Genomic DNA, 21,964 nt, shown 5'->3' on the forward strand with positions numbered 1-21,964 from the left:
ATTGAGCTTCACAGTGCCCTTTGAATGTTTTCCCCTCTAGATTACAGGGGCTCCAATGCTGTTCAGTATACAGGACTCACTTTTGCCTTTAGCTGCCTTCCAACATAATCGGGCCCGGATAAATTGAGTAGTGCACCTCATTTTTATTAGTTGGGTATAACATTGCCAGCAGAACCAGTGGGAGTGCTTTCAGGTTTAGTGAAAGATAGAGGAAAGTAGTCAAAAAGGGAGTTGTCTCCCTGATTCAAAGTTTAGAACAGTCGAGACTCAAACTGCCCCACTCTCTGGCTGAGAGTTTCTTTCATGATTCAATGAGATTTTTGTAAGAGATGCTTCAGGAATAAGTGAGCAGATGTTCTTACTCTTTTGCAAGCTTGTGCTTAAACTGACTGAACAGTAGCAACCAGATATTACTGCTTTCCTAAGAACAGTGTGGGGAGGTGACATGCACCAGGAAATTCTACACAGGTGACATGTCTCCTGTCATATCCCAGTGTCCATATGCTTAGTTAGGCACCACAGCTCAAGCATCTCTTTCCTGACATAATGATTAGGAAGAACTCACTCCCGTTCTCTCACTGTGACTTCACATGCATGAAATTACTTATTACTAACTCTGGATAACAACAACAAAAATTGGCTCTGTGTGACCACTGATAGGAGCAAATCACCACCTCCCATTACAAATGCATACCCAGACATGTTTCTCTCTGGGTGTGTCTGTATCTGTTCTTCCTTCAGATGCTTCACACAATGGGCTTGGGTAGATCTCAAGCAAGGTCACGGAGAAAGCTCAAATTCTTAAAATCACAAGCCTCAGAAATCACATGTTGATTTTGTTGATAATTTCCTCTTTACCTTCTATCCTGAGAGTTTTCACATTTAATTTAGTAGAAAAGGAAACCAGTTTGTTTATGGCAGCGGGTTACTGCAATCCTAATTCAATTCATACATACTACCGAGGAAGTGAACTCATATGCTGGGCATCTGTTTATTGTAACAATACTGGTAAGTTGGAAAGGCAGCACTATGACTCCACTGAAACTGTCGTGCTCTGACCAACAGGCAGGTAGTAAACTAACAGCCTACATTACACAAGCAGTCCTCAAACTTGCATGGTTGGATTTATAAGTGTTAGACCTGTCAAAACCCTCTCTTTCCTTTGTGTATTTTCTATCCCGCCCAGGTTTACGTTCAGTGCCTCCTTCAGAGAACTCTTGATCACACCTTCCCACGGGGAAGTCCCAATGCACTGCTCATTTCCACGCTCCAGCTCGGCTTACGCATCATCTACAGAACATCGTTTGGTATTCTTTGCTACCCTCTTGCCACATTGCAGTCTTTTCTTGAAGATAGTCCTAAAATCATTTTTTTTTCAAACATACATAAAACATAATATGCTTCTATGACAAAAATGACGCTTGAAGCAGGATTTTATTTTCTGGCTTGATGTATTATGATTTGATATATTTGAGACACTGGTTGATAATACACTGGCTTCTTTTCTAATTCTTCCTACCACTACTCTTGTGTTTACTTCTATTTTTACCCCGAGGCCTGTTTTCTTCCTAATCATTAGTCCTATTTATTTTAAAGCAATATCTGTACTTGATTACTTTAATAGTATCACTGTTGATTTTATTACTTATCATGCTACTTCCCAAAACTCTTAAATATAAAACATGAGTACCCTCTCTGCATATATTTATGAACCCAAAAGCATCCTTTAATGTTACTCACATGTGAATGTAAAATATTTCTAAATAAAAAGTTCTGTTTGCAGAGTTCAAGGATATGATGGTGAAAATTTTCAATATCGTGGATTGAAATAAGCCAATGTCTTAGTATTCAGAAACTCTATTTACCTACTTTGACACAAAGCATTTAGCCACTTTTCAACAATTAAAATTCCCCCAAACCCTTATAGCCCAGGTTGCTTTATGCATCATCTAAATGTTTACAGCCTGGAGTGGATGCCAACCATAGTCATCTTCAATGGTACACATTTTGAAAAGTGTTAAAAACGTCTATTGATGCTCTTAAGATTTACACATCTTCTTACTAAGGATATAAACAATACTGAGTCAATGGTTCCTCTGTTTAGTTGTGACCTAATTCTATGAAGTGCAAGAAAAGACTGTCAGTGAGGACAGCAGATGATCTATCTTGTGTTGCTTGTGTCTGGCATTGTGCAAAACTTAAGCTATTATTCCTTATGTCAAACCTCAACTATGATTTGAAGAGTACAAAAATAACACAGGAGTTAACCCATTTGTTCTCAAATCCTGCTTCCTGACATGTTTTTTCTACTTACACAAAACAAATAAGTTATCACTTATAAAGTGCCAGTCCTACGGGCCAGACACAGTGCCACAATCTTAAGGAATTAAATACATTTAATTCTCACAAAAGTCCTAGAGGGTAGGTATTATTATTATTCCCATCCTATACTGGAAAACTGAGTCTTAGAGAGTTGAGAAACTTGACCTAGGTTATACAAATCATAAGTGGAGTAGGGACTCAAACCCAAGCAGTCTGATTCCAGAGAATATTCTTACACTTCACTGTCTCAGCTTCATGGTGCTTGATTCCTTTTCTTTTCTTTCTTTCTTTTTTTTTTTTTTTTTAAGGATTTACTTATTTATTTGAGAGACAGAACATGAGACAGAGAGAGAGAGAGAGAGATCACAAAAGGGATGGGGTGGAAAGAGAAGCAGATTCCCTGCTGAGCACAGAGCCCGACAAGGGACTTGATCCCAGGACCCTGGGATCATGACCTGAGCTGAAGGCAGACGCTTAACCGACTAAACCCCCTGGAGCCCTGCATGCTTCCTTCTTAATCAAGTCTGGAGACACAGCCAAGCCTTGCCACAGGAGATGAGATGGGGGTGGGCTGGGGCGGGGGTGGGGTAAATCTGAAATTAGTGTCACCTCAAATTTGGTATCCTTGGGTCTGTGCTCCTCCTACCAAGCAGCAAACCCAATCCATTTGTGGTTTGCCAGTCGTGCTGGAAACTCTGCCTGGTTTCTAAAGTTCCTCTAGATGCCCTCACTTTTCCATAGACCACCCCATTCTTTGGAATCTTGAACCACTACTTACCTCTTATCAACTCCCCACATGAACTGTATTCCTCTTTACCTCAATCTTATCCTAAAATTTGCCTTCAAATTGGATAAAACTTCCTGAGATTATGATAGAACCTTTGGATGCAAGGAAAGATAAGCATCATGAAGGACCTTAAGAGTTAGAAGGGATTATTTTCCTCTGAATTTTCCCCTGAATGTCCCAAATTTCTCACTGTCCTTAAAACTACAGAATCTGCGCTCGTCAGTGTGGGTGGGAGGCCTGCATTTCAATTTCTCCTCTTCCACTTTTGGATGCTTACGCATTGCTTCACCCACAACTCCAGATCTTCCACATTAGCTTCTTTTTTTAAACCCACTGCAGGAAAGGTGCTGTTTCCCAAAGATACCAAATGTTATTTTTATTTGTCTTTGATAATAATTAGTTTTTAATCTGAGGCTTTATTCAAATACATTTAGTCCTTTTCCTTTTAATTCTTCTTCCCTGATTCTCTCTATTGATTTTACTAGAAGAAGACAAGAAGACACACCTGTCTTCTTATTTCTTGTCTTTCCTGTCTCCTTGAAGAGGAAAGAAGAAAAAAAACATAACTTCATCGCTCCTATTTTGTCCTCACTCCTTGTAGCTAAGATTCACTTACGTGTCTAAAGAACAAAATCCAATCATCCTGCTTTCTTCCACTCAACAAAATCAGCTTTCCTAATTTCCCAACAAATATTTAATCAGGATATTATTTCATTGTGTATATTAAAATAATTCTCCATTAGTTTTTCTAGTTTCTTCCCCTCTTACAGTTAAGGGCTCACTCTTATTTGGCAAATTCGGCATTTAGCACAATGCCTGGAAAAGTATAGTTGCGCTCTAAATTTTTACTGAATAAATAATTATTTATTATCTTATCTTTATTATTACTATATTAACATAGCAAAATGTTTCATAGCAAAAAATAAAATAAAAACAAAAACTGTCATTTAATTAGCAAAAGAGTAATACATTTTTAAGCGTCTAAAAAAAGAGAAAAAAGTAAGTATTTATAGATACAGAATCTACCCTTTCTCAAACTTAAAATCCTTCTTTCTAAATTACAAAGAATCAGCAGATTCTCACAGAGATCACTTTTTAATCCCTACCATTTTCAAAGTTTCATTTTTTATAGAGTAATCTTGGGAAAAAAAATGACAAAGCGTCCTAAAACTCAAGCACTGATCTTGGGAAAAACTCAAACTGTAGAAAAATATTTATATATAAAGAGCAAATGTAACCTTGAGTAGACTTTCTCAGCTGCCAGTTTTAAATCAAAATGAATCAAGTGTTACCTGTGGGGAAAATTCTTGATTTTATATCACAGCGTCCCCAAGGGCAGGGGTAGAAGCTCAATAAATACTTGTTGAATTGACTTTCAGCATTTTGAGAAAACTAACTCTTTTGGGAATTGATGTTTCACTTCTGCCTCAATTTTTCATGGCCTTTCCCATTAGAGAAAAAGAGAGAGAGAACATCATTTTTAATATCTGCTTTACATTTTCCAAGGTTTCTTAAATATTAACAGTTTAGAAATGATTTAGTTGCTATTTCTAATTGTTAATGGTTTTAATGAAAGAAAAAAGTGAAGAGGAAATTAAATGTCATAATTAAAGAAAAGTGGGGGCACCTAAGTGGCTCAGTGGGTTAAAGCCTCTGCCTTCAGCGCAGGTCATGATCCCAGAGTCCTGGGATCGAGCCCCGCATCAGGCTCTCCGCTCAGTGGGGAGCCTGCTTCCTCCTCTCTGTCTCTGCCTGTCTATCCGCCTACTTGGGATCTCTGTCTGTCAAATAAATAAATAAAATCTTAAAAAAAAAAAAGAAAGAAAAGTGAACAGAAAGAAATACTTGGAAGAGCAGAAAATCTGAAAAGAATTGGCAAGTAATTTTCTTATAAAACATGAGAATATGGGCTCATATATGTGTAAACAAACACAGACACACACCTGTACTTGGAATTCATATGTTGTCACAAAAGAAAAACAGCATACTTAAGAGTGTCATAATGTTTAAGTTACAGAAATGATTATTCTGGGGAATGTGAAATACATGAAGTGTTTAGTGAATATTTTTAAAACTATTTTCCAGAAAAATATTTTCCCTCACAATTACAAACTATTTACATATGCTTATTTTTTTCTAATAAAAAATTCAGAAAACCATCTGCCTTTTTTGAAAAGATCTGAACTTTTAGAAGGCCATTTATTATCACAATACACACAGTATTTGTATTCTCTTAATTATCTCTTGATTGTTTGATTAGTTCAATTTTACAATATGAGTAAAATGTTTGGGAGATAAGGAACTATGAAAGTGTTGGGAAGATTTTCATATTTTTATCAATGTATGTATAAATATCTCAATTTATCATTTAGTACATACAGAGTTGGGATTGACACTTTTCATTTCTGTATTTGAAATCAGATTCCATTGACTTTTTTTTTTTTAGTTTTGTCTTATTAAACAAAGACATGATGATTATCTCAAAGATTTGTAAAGCTTCTTCTGTCGAAATTGATATTTACCCATAAAGTTGTTGTGGGTTTTTCGTTGTTGTTGTTTTTCAATATCAGAGTAGTCACCTTGGAATTAGTACAGCTTTCAGAAATTCTCAGGTTTATCCTGATTTCTCTTCTGATACATGCCATGTTGAAGACAGGTGGACTGTTGTCCCTCAGTAAGCAAATTGACCATACATCGCTTGCTATTTGGAACTGAATTAACATATTCAACACATCACTGAGTAAAGTGAAAGTCATCTTCATTAAGTGAGGAAATATGGATAAGTTATTCCTGCAAGGCCACTGACTTTGGAAATAAGGCTTCCTTTTTTATCCTTTATCTTGTTAAATGAAGGTATAAATGATTTAAGTAACTACAGACAGATAAGTTTTCACCAGAGAAAAAGTTCAATAAATTAAATGAAAACTAAACTTGAAATATCAAATATCTCACATACTGAAAAACTACAACGATTATGGGATTACTTCCTGTAGACTGGGAGGTGTTCTGAGTCAAGTTTGGGAGGTTTTTTAATAGTATCTATAAAGTTAAATGTGGTAGTTTTCCTGACTGTAGGCCTAATACAGAGTTCTATACGCTAAAAACATTTTCTTCTGATATCTTTCAATCACTGCAAAAGCCTAACTGCCTATTCATGTGGTGCTCAGAGGCCTAAATGGATAATTAGCCATTCTCTACCTTAGCTCCCCACCCAAGATCTGAATTATCTCTGGGGTCTAAACACCATTTATTTATTTATATTTTTACTTCCACTCCTTAATAAAGAAAACCATAATTTAAATATACAGTGTAGTGTTGTATCTTTAATGACAAGTGAATTATGCTTCTTTGTTTACCCCACTGTTTCCCCTTCCCCAGCTGCAAAAGTTTCTGGGAGCTTGGTTGGTTTACTAGTAAGTAGTTGCTAGTAACACCAGGAGTTACTGGATAAACATTGCCCAAAACAACAGCAACAAAACTCTTCCCCGTAGCCAGGGACAGGAAATTGTTAAATTTCATACCTACATAAGGACTCATTTGACATGCACAATTTATTTTCAATCAGCCAGAAAGATGTCAAAGTTCATGCTCATGAGTCAACCTCTCATCTGCAAGAACAAAACACACCTATCTATATAAACCCAGGATGTGAGAAAATGCTATTTTAATTTGCATGTAGCCATTTGATATTTATCAAGTCTGCACGATGCAGAATGCTCACATGATCTCTGCCCTATATGAGATAGTGTTTCTTCATAATTTTGATATGTAAATATCAATTCATAAATTTCCAAATCACATATTAGATGATGTGTAAGTGGGGCCATCACAGCAGGTTTTTCTTCAGCGAGCCAATAATGATAATTTTATGAGTTCAAGGGAATTTATAACAGGAACAAATCTGAAGAAATAACTGAATGCAATATTGTTAAATGTATGGCTGAGAAGACAGGAAGAAACCCAAGCCTAGCCACGGTGACCAGGGAGTTCTACATAAAAATCAAGCCTATGAATAGTCAAACTGCAGGACTGACATATGACTGATAATTAAGGAAGTAGGTCGTCAAAATGAAGCTTAGAGAAATAGGTAAGCAAGATTTGTGCTTATCTTCTCCACGAAGTAGGAGAAACTCATTAGACTGGGGGAGTTGAACATTTAGATGATTTGAAAGGTTTTAATATGATCATGGATGTTTCACTAGACTTTATCCCATATGGACAAGAAATTCCTCCCTAATACTTACCACCTCCACTTTTTTTTTTTTTTTAAAGATCTTATCCATTCATTAGACACACAGAGAGAGATCACAAGTAGGCAGAGAGAGAGGAGGAAGCAGGCTCCCCGCTGCGCAGAGAGCTCGATGCGGGGCTCGATCCCAGGACCCCGAGATCACGACCTGAGCCGAAGGCAGAGGCTTAACCCACTGAGCCACTCAGGCACCCCTTACCACCTCCATTTTGTTTTGATTCCAGATTTATCTATTTAACAGTTCCAAAGAACCCTGATACTAAGGAGGGCACACATAAGAGTAGTAGAGGCACATATTCTTGGAATTGGAAAGATCCTCAGGTTAACATGAGATAAGCCTGATTCATTCATTGGTCCTTCATACATTGTATTAATGTGAGTCATTCCCAGCCTGTACAACATCAGTTTTAAATGAATTCACAGAAAATTGTTTGGGGAAACTTCAAAACTTCTAAAACAGACATGGAAGCAAAAACAATCCCCGTGTAAGTACAGCCTTTAAGTCAAACACATGTTTGTGAAGTCAACTGGCCTCTCTGAGTGGCATTGTGGGGCAGGAGTTATGTTTTACTACAGCTGGTGTCACTAGCACTGAGCAGGGACCAGTTACATAAGAGGCGCAAAGTACAGTATAATTGTAAGTTGTTCCTCTCTAAATGTAACACACATGTACTACTCACTGTGTCATTAGCTGCTCAAACCTTTACCTTTAACCTTAAATTCATCCATTTAATAAATTCATATTGGGTGCCTATTACATGTCAGGCACTACTCTCTATGCTTGGGGTACATAAATGAACCAAGCGAGATCCTTATCCCTGTGGAATTTATTCAATCCCTAACATTTAAGGACTCTACCTTCTGTCTCTGATCACTCTCTCTCTTTGTCTTCCTTGGTTTCTCATTTCTCGGAATCTCACCTTCTCTGCCTGTGTCTTTGCTGGCATGCATATCTTCGTTTATTTCATGTTCCCGTTGGCTCAGGTCATGATGCCAGGGTCCTGGGATCAAGCCCAGTGTTGGGTTCCCTGCTCAGCAGGGAGCCTTCTTCTCCCTCTCCTTCCTGCTCAAGCTCTCTCTCACTCTCTCTGTTTCTCTCTCTCTCTCTCTCAAATAAATGAATAGAATATTTTTTAAAAAGTGCAATTTTATATATAGCTATTTAAATGTGTGTGTGTGTGTGTGTGTGTGTACCGGTGAAGAGCTTTCAGTGGGGCACTGAAAGCTGGTGCCCCATTCCCTGTACTAACCTTACTCTTGCACTGTTCTATTAAACCAGCAGTCTCTAAGTAGTGTGGGAGATGACAGGACCAGTGGATGCCACTTTCTTTGCTGTGAAGCAGGTCACTAGATCCTTTCTACGTTAATGTAGTAAATACTTTGTAAGGCTTCAGATGGAGAGACTGGCCAGACTGCAGCAGGACTAGCTACAGAATTGGTTAAGCCCATGTAAAATGAAAATGTGGTGTCCCTTGCTTGAAAATTAAGAAAGTGGCAACAGAATAACATTAAATCAAGCATGGGACCCTTCTGAGCTTGGGCCCTCTTGTGACTACACGAGGCTCATGCCCAGGAAATTAGTCATAGACTGCAGGCGGGAATGATAAATCCGTAACAAAGCACATGTTGATTATAAGCAAAACAAATCACTGCCCTTTCCAGGGAGTAAGGAGTTCAATGTAATTAATTTGCTACCAAGTGGCTAGTTGGCCTCAAAGGATAGTGCCATAAGTGGGTCAGCCTTGGTCTCTTTTGCTAGAACACGAATGTTAGCAATGCCAGATTAGTCTTGGTGTGTGAAGCCCAAACAGTTGGGCCCATGCATAGCTTGCATCCCTGATATCATGGCTATCTACTCCTGTACCCATTCTGCCAGAATTAAGTTGGCCAATGTATGTTAGAGGCTTCTGGATGTCAACTGATTGAGTCATTTTTGTCCAGTTGGTTTGTGTGTCTTTCCTGGTGGATAATCTCTGGTGTGAGGTAATACATCATAAAAAAATCTTTTTTTTTTTAAGATTTTTATTTATTTATTTATTTGACAGACAGAGATCACAAGCAGGCAGAGAGGCAGGCAGAGGGAGAGGTGGAAGCAGGCTCCCTGCTGAGCAGAGAGCCAGATGCGGGGCTCAATCCCAGGACCCTGGGATCATGACCTGAGCCGAAGGCAAAGGCTTTAACCCACTGAGCCACCCAGGCGCCCCACATCATACAAAAATCTTAATATACTCCCAACTCCATGCCTCTTCCTCTGACCTTGATATTCCCTGCTTTTTTCCTTCCAGGACTTTGAACAAACTAGTCACCCTGACCCACTATTTAGTATATATTTATCTCAAATAATTTATCTTTCCATTCAAAGTATATCATCAGCTACACAGTTTAAAGCTCTCTATTCATTGAGAAAGTCTTTTTTTTTAAGAGTCAGAGTAAGGATGGACGGGGGTGGGGGCACAGGGAGAAGAAGAGAGAAAGAGAATCTTTTTTTTTTTTTTTAAGATTTTGTTTATTTATTTGACAGAGAGAGAGAGATCACAAGTAAGCAGGGAGGCAGGCAGGTGGGGGAGGGGGAAGCAGGCTCCCCTCGAGCAGAGAGTCGGATGTTGGGCTTGATCCCAGGACCTTGAGATCATGACCTGAGCAGAAATCAAGAGCCAGGCACTTAACCAACTCAGCCACCAGGTACCTTGAGAGAATCTATCATTATAGTCAGTCATTAATGCCCTCCCTGACTGGACTGCCGGTGCAAAAATTTTTCATTTGTAGCCCAGGCAAAAGTGCCATCTGCGCCATGGGCCAGACCTGCCGCAAGACTCCTCTCTGGATCTTTCTCAAACCTGGCAGCTTTCTATGTTACTCAGTAAATGGATTAGATCAGCATTTCTAAATGTAGAAACTGCCACTATCAAACCCAAAGAGACCTACAAAGTACTTGCTTTCTTCTTAGTGACGGGAAGTGTGAAATGAAATAAATTGTTCTTAACTTTGGAAGGCATCCCCTAGCATATTCCAAAGCACATGTGATGGGCCCCCTGACTCTTTGCAGATTTATCTCCCACCTTATAGAGTGTACACAGGTTTAAAATGTCTTCAATAGGGGCGCGTGGGTGGCTCAATAGGTTAAGCGTCTGCCTTCTGCTCAGGTCATTATCCCAGGGCTCTGGGATCAAGCCCGACCCAGGGCTCCCTGCTTGGCAGGCAGGGAGCCTGCTTCTCCCTCTCCTCCCTGACTGTGCTCTCTGTCACTATCTCTGTCTCTGTCTCTCTCAAATAAACAGATAAAATCTTTAAAAAAAAAGTCTTTGATACACTTGCAAATCTTGCTCATCTGATCTGATTGCATGACATAATCAATTGAGTAGAACAATGTAATGTTCTGCAGAATGTCCTTGTGGTCCAAACTACATTATGACAGGATGAGGGAGAGTATCCATACACCTAAGGCAAGACTACAGAGGCACCCTCTTCTCTTCTACATGTAAATAAAAGCCACTTCTAGTCCTTCTTTCTCATAAGGATAGAAAATCATTCATTTATTGAACCAATAGCCACATACCAAGTACCTGGGTCCACGTTAATCTGCTCTAACCAAGATATCACATGCAGCACAGCAGCTGCAGTGGGGACAAATACTGGCCCGAGTTTACAACAGCCCACACTGCCATACTTCAGGATCTGCCAGTTGTGGGTAGTGGCCGGACTACTAAATTAAATGAAAGTAGAATGGGAATCACAATATCTGCATTTAGTCCTTTAAAAGTGTCACTAATATATTACTGTTTTTCATTTACTGTATTAGCTGTGGGCTCGATTAGAAAGACTTCCACTTGACTTCCCTTACTGTGTCCGCCCTAATACTGCAGGCAAAGAAAATGACGTTGGGGTTTTGCCAACCACCAAATATGTCCATTTCAATTATGCACTTGGGATTGAGAAAAGGACTGCTGGAGAGATCCATTAACACATTTGAGCCAGGACTCCATTTATTATATGACACTCCTATGTTCCCTTGAATGAAAATTCTAATATAGTCCATAAATAAGAAAAATGACCAATAAGTAATAGTAAGATAAAGGAGTTTCAATGACAAAATGAGTATGAGGTCATTAGTATTCACCAATAGAGTAACATTGTGTCTTCCAGTAAGAATTTCCTATCAGGTACCATGGTATTTGGGATATCATAGAAATGTTTGATTCTACCAATGAACTAGTCTACTTTAAAACAAGTATTTAAATCAGAAACTCTGGCTTATGAATTATTTCCAACTCTGTATTCTATAACTCTTAAGAGGCCTGTTGAAAGGGTTTACTCATAAAGAAACATAAGTTTAAAATTTTACACTCAGTGGATTATCTGCTAGAGGTGACAGAAAGATGATAATTGGGAGAGCACTAAAGAGCTATTTCAGACTGGGAGAGCCTGAGAGATCAAGAGGCAGAAGAGGAGGGGCCATTTGACTCACTGGCCTTACTGATTCCTACTTCATCACTACCCGTTGACGAATACCGCCATCGATCTAAATATACCATCACACCTGCATCCAGTCACCTTGTATTACGTCCATGTTCTTTATTCAGAAAATATGTTTTGAAAAACATATGAGTCTGAACTTATGGGTTTTTCTTTTTCCTTTTTTTTTGTTAACCTATCTTGTACATCTTGTATGTTACCTGTCTGATAAATGTTTTGCTTTCCAGCACCCCAAACGCTGCCTGACACTTGGCAGGCCTTCATTAAATAAAGACTGACCAAATGAATGAGTGCATAGAGCACAGCGGTGAACAAACCTCAGTCCTGGGTTTCATGGAACAACACGTTAGTGTGGAAGACGATGATGTTACCAGACAATCACAGAGTAAAAACCACCAGGCAAATGCATTATCACTGGAGCAAGTATAAGGAGCTCCAATGACCTGGAGCCCCAAAAGTAGGCTCTCCAAAGACGATATCATCTAGTCAAGGACCTAGAAAATGAGTAGGAGTTAAAAGAGCTTATGTCTGGAGTGTGACTGAGTCACGCGGAGGCAGAAAAGAGCATCCCAGGCAAAGCATTATAACCCACGCAAAGGCCTGGAGTCAAGGGAGAGTTAGGGATGCAGCCTTGGTTGGTGCTTCCCTTCATGTATTTGTTTTTTTGGTATTTTGTAGGCCTCGACTTCCAATGCTTCAGGAAGCTAAAAAGCAACAGATACTGAAAATAATAAATGTGAGTTACTTATATTTGGTATTTAGGCATTTATAATAGACACTTTTATCTTCACGAAAGCAAATGATATAATCCTCATGGACAGAGTTTTGATTCTGTATGGTACGATATGACATTTCATCATGTCTTCCTCTAATGTTTATAATGATAAATAGGTTGTCATCCTAACTCATCAGAGCAACATTTCATGGAACCATATGAAGACTAATGCTATGATAATGTATCTATTACATGCTACCTTGAGGGGAAAATCCATAAGTAGTACTCTCATGCTCTAAAGACATTTCATATTGCAAAATGGCAGAGGCCGAACACTGAAACCTTTACCAGTTTCTAAGCAGGCTGAATTGTTTCATAATGTGGTTGTATTTCTACAACCTATGAGATTAAGGATAACATAAATATTTTGACTATATTCACTACTCTTTGAACAAATGAAAATGTAGCATGTTATTTTATACTTATAAATTAATATCTAACATTTTTCTTGATGAATGTATATATATTTGTGTATACATGGTCAATACATGTATTAACTATATTAACACAATAATATGTAGCTATATTATTACAAATATTAATACATACTAATTCTGGAAAATTTCAACAGATACTTTGTTAGAGATTTATCTCTTTACTTGTACTGATTTTAAGAGAAAGTGCAAGAAAAATCATGATTTGTCTATAAAGCCTTTTCAGTATTCTGAAGTTCTTGTTTTCACATACCGAACAGGAGAGCCCCGACCCACAGAGGAAAACTCTGTACTCCTATTATTACTTGGTCTGAGTCTTTAGCAACTTTATGGGCAAAATATTTTTAAGGTTAAAAAATATAGAAAGAGTATAATGTCCTTTAAATGTTCTTTTATGCTGGTGTTTGGATCCTAAAAGGTAGGGAAAAAATACTGCAACAGTGGTGATATGAACAGCCTTGAACAATGTTGTTTTATATGCAATGATGATGCATAACAGAAGAAGCCAAAATGAGTCAGACGACAGTATATCAAGCCCATTTTCCTCATTTTGATTCAGAGGTTTTTTGCTAAAAATCACAAGCCAGTCTTAGTGGCAAGCTTCAGAAAACTTGCACAGCTCTGATAAGAAAGGACATCGCTCATAAATATTCATTAAAAATTACCTTTTCTGGATCATGAATTTTTCAAGCAGACACTGATTTGACCTCTACAAGGAACAAAATCCAGCCTATAGTGGAGTGTCTCCTATTTCTGACAAAAAAAGGTGAAAAATTGGTTTTCCCAGCTAAGCAGCTACTTTGTACACCGCGTGAGGTCTGAGGTCAGTTACCTCTGTGCTCCACACACTTGAGCATTAATATTCATTCGAATTACAATCTTTAAATTCTAAAGTCCTGTTCATACTTTTCTGAAAAACTGATTGTATGGCAGGCCAGGGTTTGCATTTTAACTAATTTTTAAAGTAACTTCATCTAACTTCTCTGTTGCTAAAAAATGTATGAATTCAGTAATTTTCTTTAGAAAAAAGTCACATCTGCCTGTTTTGAATTTATATGCCCTCTCACTGAGGATAAAAGCCACGTTTTTCCTGGTAATTATCTGCAGAGTGGGTGAATGGATAGAAACGTCTACATTTATGGCTATCAGAGAGCTATTGTTGGCATTTCATCTTCATATAGCTCCTCATAGTTCATACATACAAAAGGAGCTTTGCATTATTTGGGGGCATGTTTTTTGCTTGCATTGTTATTCCTAAAATATCTCAGTGGGGTAGTCAGCATTACCACCTGCATTGTTTAAATAGACTAACTGATAAGTAGAATATGAATTTTGATAGCTAATCGTGTGCAAACTTACCAACTAAACAGGAATGTCTTTCCAGAACTTTATCCCAGGTTCTTGTTTTAGGTTAAACCCTAGAATTATTGTACCTAAGGTCTAAGATTCATATTTGGGTAACTTCAGAGAGTAACCAAAAGTGACCAAAGAAACACTTTAACCACATATAGTTCAAGTTATGGTGGGGTAATTTTGATTTTTTTTTTTTCCCCTCATGCAGTTAAACAGCAGTAAAAGTCTTATTACAGCAGGATTCTAATCTCAGCTCCTTTCTTTCTCTAGATTTATGACCCTGGACATATTTGAACCTTTCTATGCCTTGCTGTCCATGTGAAAATGAAGGTAACTCCTTTAGAGGATTTACAAGGCTCCTCAGTTTATTCTTGGCACTCCAAAGAGTTACTTTTTAAGTACAGAATTAACTTGATTTAAATACGAAGTAACTTAGCACAAAGATGGTAATGGAACTTTTACTGGGATGTAGTCTCCAAGAGGAATGGAAATGTGCCAAATTGGAAATTTCTACCCCTTCCTCCTCCATTCAAAAAAAAAAAAAAGAAAGAAAGAAAAGAAAGAAGAAGAAAAAAGGAAAGTCTTAGAGAAGCAGCGGAGGAGAATAGGGAGTACTGCAAAAAGGTGGCTGAGTTACAGTCTCTGCTTCTTCTGGTTTTATTCAGTTTTTATTCATAAACCAGCCTATATTGCCTCTTAGTAAGTGCTCATCTGATTAGCATAGGACAATTCTTTGAGGGTGGAACCTGCATATTATTTCAACAGCCTTGGTAATTCAATAAGTCACATGCTGATGCTGCATCTTATTGACCTTTATCTCCCAAAGTCTTCTATATAGTTGCTCCTGGATATAAGGATCGTCAGCCTGTCCTCCTTAAATCTGTTCGCTCCTGGCCCTAACTCCACTTCTCTCATGTCAGAGTGTGGAACAAGGAACAGAAGTTATGCAGGGGAGGCTGAGGACCAGTCCAGACCTTATCCACTCGTCCTTCCCCTTCCACCCCAAGGATGTCCATACACTACAGCTGCCAGCTTTAATAAAGGAAAATGCACAACATCCAATCACATTTGAATTTCAGATGAACAATGAATAATTTTGTAGCACAAGTGTACTATATAAAGTATTTGTGACATATCTATAATAAAATTATTTGTTTTTTTAGATGAAATTCAAATTTAAATGGATGTCCCGTATTTTATCTGACACCCCTCTCATGTAGCCCAAATTCATTCAAAGAATCTGTTGCATGAAGAAAACAATTGCTTTTAACCTCTCTCCCATTATCTTCCTCACTCATGCAGAATGGCAGAAGACCCCAGTGTAGTTTTTACTTCCTTTTTATACTTCCATATTATGCCATCAATGCAAATCACCAGATAAATCTGTCATGCTTTTATTTCTACTGTGGAGTCACATGTGACTAGAGTTGTTAGGGTCTATATCCACAAACTATGGCAGAATTCTTTAACAGTCAAAAATACCCTTAAAGATTTATTAGAATGTCACAGTTAGAAGCTCTTACACAGTCTCTCAGCAAATCCATTATGGTCTGTTTTTCTTGCCGCATTAAAGGACAATGCTATTATGCTATTGTTGAGCATTAAATGAAGTAGAAGGCTTGATGTTGGAGCCATGTTGCATGAGAAACAGATCGTAGCCTCTGGCTCCTGATGGTCATCAAAAATTGTTTTTTATTTAATTTCCATAATAGACTTAACTTGTTGCCAAAAATATCACTTTACTTTGTATCATATTCCTAGGAAAAGTTATTTATAGAAAGAAAGAAAAGAAGGAAAGAGAGAGGAATCAACAAAGAAGGGGAGAGAGGGAGGGAAGAAAGAAAAACAAGCTTTCAGAACTCTAGTATTCAGAGCTATCATTATTTTCCAAATAGTATTCCATAAAGATGATGAATACATACTGATGATATAAAATGTTAATTTATATAGAAATGTCTTGAAATGAAAAACAGATCACCAAAATATGCATTATTTGTTTAATGTGTACTGACAAAGTATTTTATTTTTTTATAATTTTTTGTAAAAATTTTTATAAACATATAATGTATTATTAGCCCCAGGGGTACAGGTCTGTGAATCGCCAGGTTTACACTTCACAGCACTCACCATAGCACATACCCTCCCCAATGTCCATAATCCCACCACCCTCTCCCTAACCCCCTTCCCCCAGCAACCCTCAGTTTCTTTTGTGAGATTAAGAGTCTCTTATGTTTCTGACATAAAGTATTTTAAATACAAAAGGACAAAAATGTAGTGTACAAAATTTGGATGAGTAAATTTTATACCACGGTGAGTCTAAAAATCATTCTACTATATTGTTTCTAGTACAAATTATTCTTTTCAATAAAGAAGCATGTTTGTTGTTAAGAACTGTTTAAACTTTTCCTCTACCAGGCAAACAGAACAGACCATGAGAATCCAAACATGTATTCACTTTTGTAGCGTGAGAGTGGATGGTAGGAAATGACGGCCCCCGCCTGCCCTGCCCTACAGTGGGCTCTCAGCACAGGGGTACTTGGCTACATCACTCTTCAAGCACCATAATAGCTATATTTTCTCAAATGCTACAAGTGCATTTTTAATATTAAAAACAATATTTTACCATGTTAAACTTCTATTAACTTTGTGTTTTCACATGACACTTAAATTAGCTTCTGACAGATACAACTCCATATACATAGAATAATGGATTGAGCGGATGTGTTTGGTATGAGAGGTGCAGTCAGAAGAGGAGACGTATTATGTTCTACATTTGATTGTTTATGCACGACAATACATTTAAGCTGAGTTTCAGCAAGCCAGTTGCCAGAGATTCAAAGCCTGGCAAATAGCACATTCTCTTCACAAAATAAAAATGTACAGGCATCCACACCAGCTTACAAGTTATTCTTTATGAACAACAGAATTGCTTTTTGCCTATTTCAGACAGAACCCTAAATGTGCCCAGCACAGCAAGAGAGAGCGTAGGAAGCAAAGAGAGCTTAATATTCCAGCCCAGCTCACTGGAAACAACCACCACAGGAAAAAAAAAAAAAAAAAAAAAAAAAAACCTAAAATGACAGAGCAGTGTTCTGTAGAGCAACATGATTTGTCTGCTTTAAATGGAGAATAATGGTTTTAAGTTCAGAGCAGAACTAAAGGGCTCAATTACTATTCATAGATTCTGAATTGTTCTACTTTGGAAACTCCTTTAGCATGAAATGTTCATCAAAATCAATGCATGAAACTATAGGGAAAAACAAAAACAAAAACAAAAAAACCACCTAGTTTCCAGTATGAATAAAGGACTTCCCCAATTTAGACCACTGGGGGGGAAAAATGTGTTGCCAATATACACCAATCCTCCTTAGGCAGTAGGACTAAACATTTTCAAATAATAACTTTCAGGTGGATATTGAGAGGTAGAGAAATATATAAATATGATAATAATACATATCTCTGTTTTTAGTCTTGTAAGTAATGCTAATAAAATAGTGTGCTGTTGCTTCTTGCTCGGCCTTTCAGCTAAAATCATGTATAAAATAGTGTGTTAACCCTCATATAGAAAACTTTACTACTGAGCCATCATCAAAAAAAATTTTTTTTTGAATCTTTAAAAACTAACAGCCACCTAAAATATGTGGGCATACCTGGTGAAATGGGAGAATAGTTTTTTTTTTAATTCTTATTTTAAATAAATTGCATAAAAATAATTAAAAGAGATGAACATACTTTTTACTAAAGAATTGTTGCCATTGGAATTGAGAAGATTTGCTGAGAATAATAGTGTAATGCTAAGTTGACAAATATATCACTTCTTTAATTGTGCTTATATCCAAAAACAAGGATCCTGCTAAGTAGCTTTCACATTATAGAACTATAGAGCTATAAAGGAAGTACTCAGTAGTAGAAGAGTTGATAACTCTTCGGTAATCAGAGCAGATTCACTTATGTTTATTTTGTTTAGCTTTCCATTTATTCCCTCCAATATTATTATGGTTTCCTAAAATGATGAAAAAAATGGATGACCAGCTTCCCTAATCCTATGCTTAGAATAAACAAAGAAACCACGCTTATTAATATATGGAGTATCCATTTTGATTATGTTTCCTCCCCATATATTTTCCCATGAACATGGTTTTATCGGCAAAACATTGGTAATAAACTAAGGTAAAAATGTATTCTTACGTACTGACTTGTGGAGAAAAACATTTGCTTTTATAATGACATTGGCAAAGTTTCATGTGGACTATTATGGATTATAATTGCATTTCATTTGCCATATTAAAAAATGTCAAATCCTAAAACCAAGCAAAATGGTATCTGCATTTTTTTTGTCATTATGTAGGAGAACGGTAAAGTCCTGAAGGCAATTTGAAAACCTTAGTTAACCAGCTCCTTCTGTTTGCATATTCAATCCCTCAATGTAACATATGCATAATTTTATCATCATTGTGTGCCATCTGGAGTATACTGATTGAACTGCAGTTTGAAAATGAGGGTTAAAAGATAATTTGGTTGCATACATTTAGAACTGAAATGTCTCTCATGGAGCAGAACAGAGTTATTTAAAAACAGAACTATGACTAAAAGATGAAAATACATTCTATAAGCTCAAGAAAACCAAGGAAGGCAATTAAGTCTTCATGCTTTTTCACTTCAAGGCTCTTTAAAATTTTAATAACAATGGTATTCTAAGGGAATTGTGGGGGGAGGGGGGACAACAACATGTGTACCTACCTCTCAATGCAATAATTACAAATAATCTTCCAAGCTACTTTATACTTTTCTTTAATTATCTGGGAAAATTTAACAGATTATCAATAAACAATATCAGCTAGGGCATGGGTATGTAACCAATTTATTTTTTAACTGTAACATCACAGTGTTAGGTTGGGTTGCAAACTAGCAGGAGCTCATCAAATTTGAGCATCCTAGCTGAGAGCAATTGTTATGGAAGCACATGAGAGCCCTACTGAAGACTGGCAATAGTTCTAATCCAGAATTTTTACTTTCAGTTATCACAGTGTGATGTCAAGTGAAACACTTTATAAAACCGGTTTTAAAGTGGAATTACCTTGTTTGTATTTGTGAGTACAATAATTTATCATAGACTCTCTCTTCCAAAACTTTTTCACATTTTCTCCCTTTTTGAATTTTTCGAATTCTCATCTTTTTTTCCACCTTTTCTAATACCACTGAATTGCTGAGCCACCTGATTGAGATAGGTCTACCAAATTATACTGTCAAAAGTGTACCATTAAGAAGGGAATTATGTGACCTAGACTTGCTAAAAATTAATAATTTTCAAAAGGCTTTGGGTGTTATAAGCCTTTCAGATTTATTAGATTTCATATACATACATGTTATTCTTTCTTATCTGTGGAAGAGAACTTTAAAAAAAAATAACCTCTCCCAAATTATGGATTTCCAAATTTATGTAAGGAAGAACAACCCTATTATTAAATGGCCACCTCCTCAGGTACTGCTTTCCTGCTCCAAGAAAGACCTTGCTCCTTCAGAGCTGGAAACTTCTTCCTCTCTTCATTTCTCCCTATGTGTAGTTTTCCAGCAAATTCTGAAACTATTAGAAATCAACTTCTGAGGTCACAGGACAGATATGAAGGCATGAGCGTAAATACTTGGGGATAAAGAACCAGAGCGTACCTACCCGACCACCACAGCAGGCCTGGCCCCTGAATGAGGCAGCTCACGACTGAACTTTCCCTTTTTTATCCAGGAGAGGAGAGAGGAACAGGCATCAAATCTATTACTATCCCATCACAGAACATGACATTCTAATTCAGTCAGTAGGGACTCACAATAAACTCCAAATCACATTGAGTGTCTCCCTGGTATGACAATTGATTACATCTCTTAACCTTTCTGCATCTGCAGTACCATCTGGAGCAGTTAGTGCTTACATTTTTGCACACAAAGAACAGGTAACAGCCTACAGACCCACATACAGACTCAATCCTTCCACTATAAGGCTATAACAACAATAAAAAGGAAAAAGAGAAAATAGCCAGAATCACCTTGATTTCACAGAAGATGACATTGCAAAGGAAATGAAAACAAAATCCAGTAACTAATATTTTGTAGAATAACTATGATAAGACTATCAATTGAAAAAGTTAATTCCTTCACCCTTGGGAAATTTGCCTACACAGAGAAGAGAAAGAAAGTAAGTCTATCATAAGGAACTCTTATATGATATTTCATACATACATGATATTTCATACATGCTATTTCATTAAATTCTAAGTAGCAAGTACCACTGTCCCATATTAGTATAAAACTAAGACTCTTAAATGTTAGTAACTTGAGCAAGATTACACAGACATTTAATTTGGGAGCTAGGATTCAAACTCAGTTCTACTCCCAAAGCCATGGTTCTTTATATTATGTCATTAAATTTAATCCAGATAGAGATATAATAATCCTTTTGACAAATATCTTGTAAATACTATATTACATAATATATATTAGGGACCTCTGCTAAGTTGCATATAACATAATATATATGTTAGGGACCTCTGCTAAGTTGCTAAACAAAGTAGCAGATACCTCCACTATATGTAGAATTGTGCTAAGTAAAGAATAAATTCTGGTCAAAGCAAGAGTTTAGAACAGGATTTCTCATTTGGAGCCAGATTACAGTTTCTGTGGGGTCTCTCCTGTGCATTGTACGATATTTAGCAGGGTCCCTGCCATCTACTCACTGCATACCAAGAGCACCCATTCCCCCAGTTAATAAAAACGTCTCCATACATGGGAGACAGACATCTCTTGCAGGCAACTTCTCCCCTCTCCACCACCACTGAGAACCACTGGTTTAGAATAAGGCAGGTGGACAAATTTTTGTAAAACCTGTTAAGATTATAAACTCTTAGGGAACAAGAACTTTCCTAATACAATTCTGTAGCTGTTAATTCTGTAGCTCCCCCAACAATAAAACCTTCAGAAAATTTTTATCATTACATGAATAAATGAATGAATGAATAAAAAATAACAGGACTTGCCAACCAACTATTTCTGTAACAGTCAAAAAGTAACACTTGTGTAAGCACTAGTTAACTAAAAATAAGTAGGAAAGACCAGTTTGTTTTCCACTTTTAGATTTTCTGCACTAGTTCCCAGACAGAAGAAAAACAGAGAGTATATGAGAAAGAGTGTTACCCAAATCAGCACAGTTCTGCCATCACTGTACTGAGGTGTCTCCTCTACATTTGTCTCATCTAGGCTCTAGGTCTCCAGACAGCTGTGCCTTCCTGTGCCACTGGCTACCAAATGTAGCAGAAATTCACAAATAATTGCTTTTTCCATAAAACAGAGGGGTTCTAACTTTAGTCTTTGATAACATCATTCTTATACTCTTGCATTTCTAAGCCCCCTTTAAAAAAAAAAAAAAAGATTTTAAGGGTGCCTGGGTGGCTCAGTCAGTTAAGCGTCTGCCTTTGACTCAGGTCATGACCCCTGGGTCCTGGGATCAAGTCCCACATCGGGCTCCCTTTTCAGTGCGGAGTCTGCTTTTCCCTCTCCCTCTGCCTCTCCTGCCTGCTTATGCT

The sequence above is a fragment of the Martes martes genome (genome assembly GCF_963455335.1).
Source record: "Martes martes genome assembly, chromosome: 1".
NCBI classification, from domain to species: domain Eukaryota; kingdom Metazoa; phylum Chordata; class Mammalia; order Carnivora; family Mustelidae; genus Martes; species Martes martes.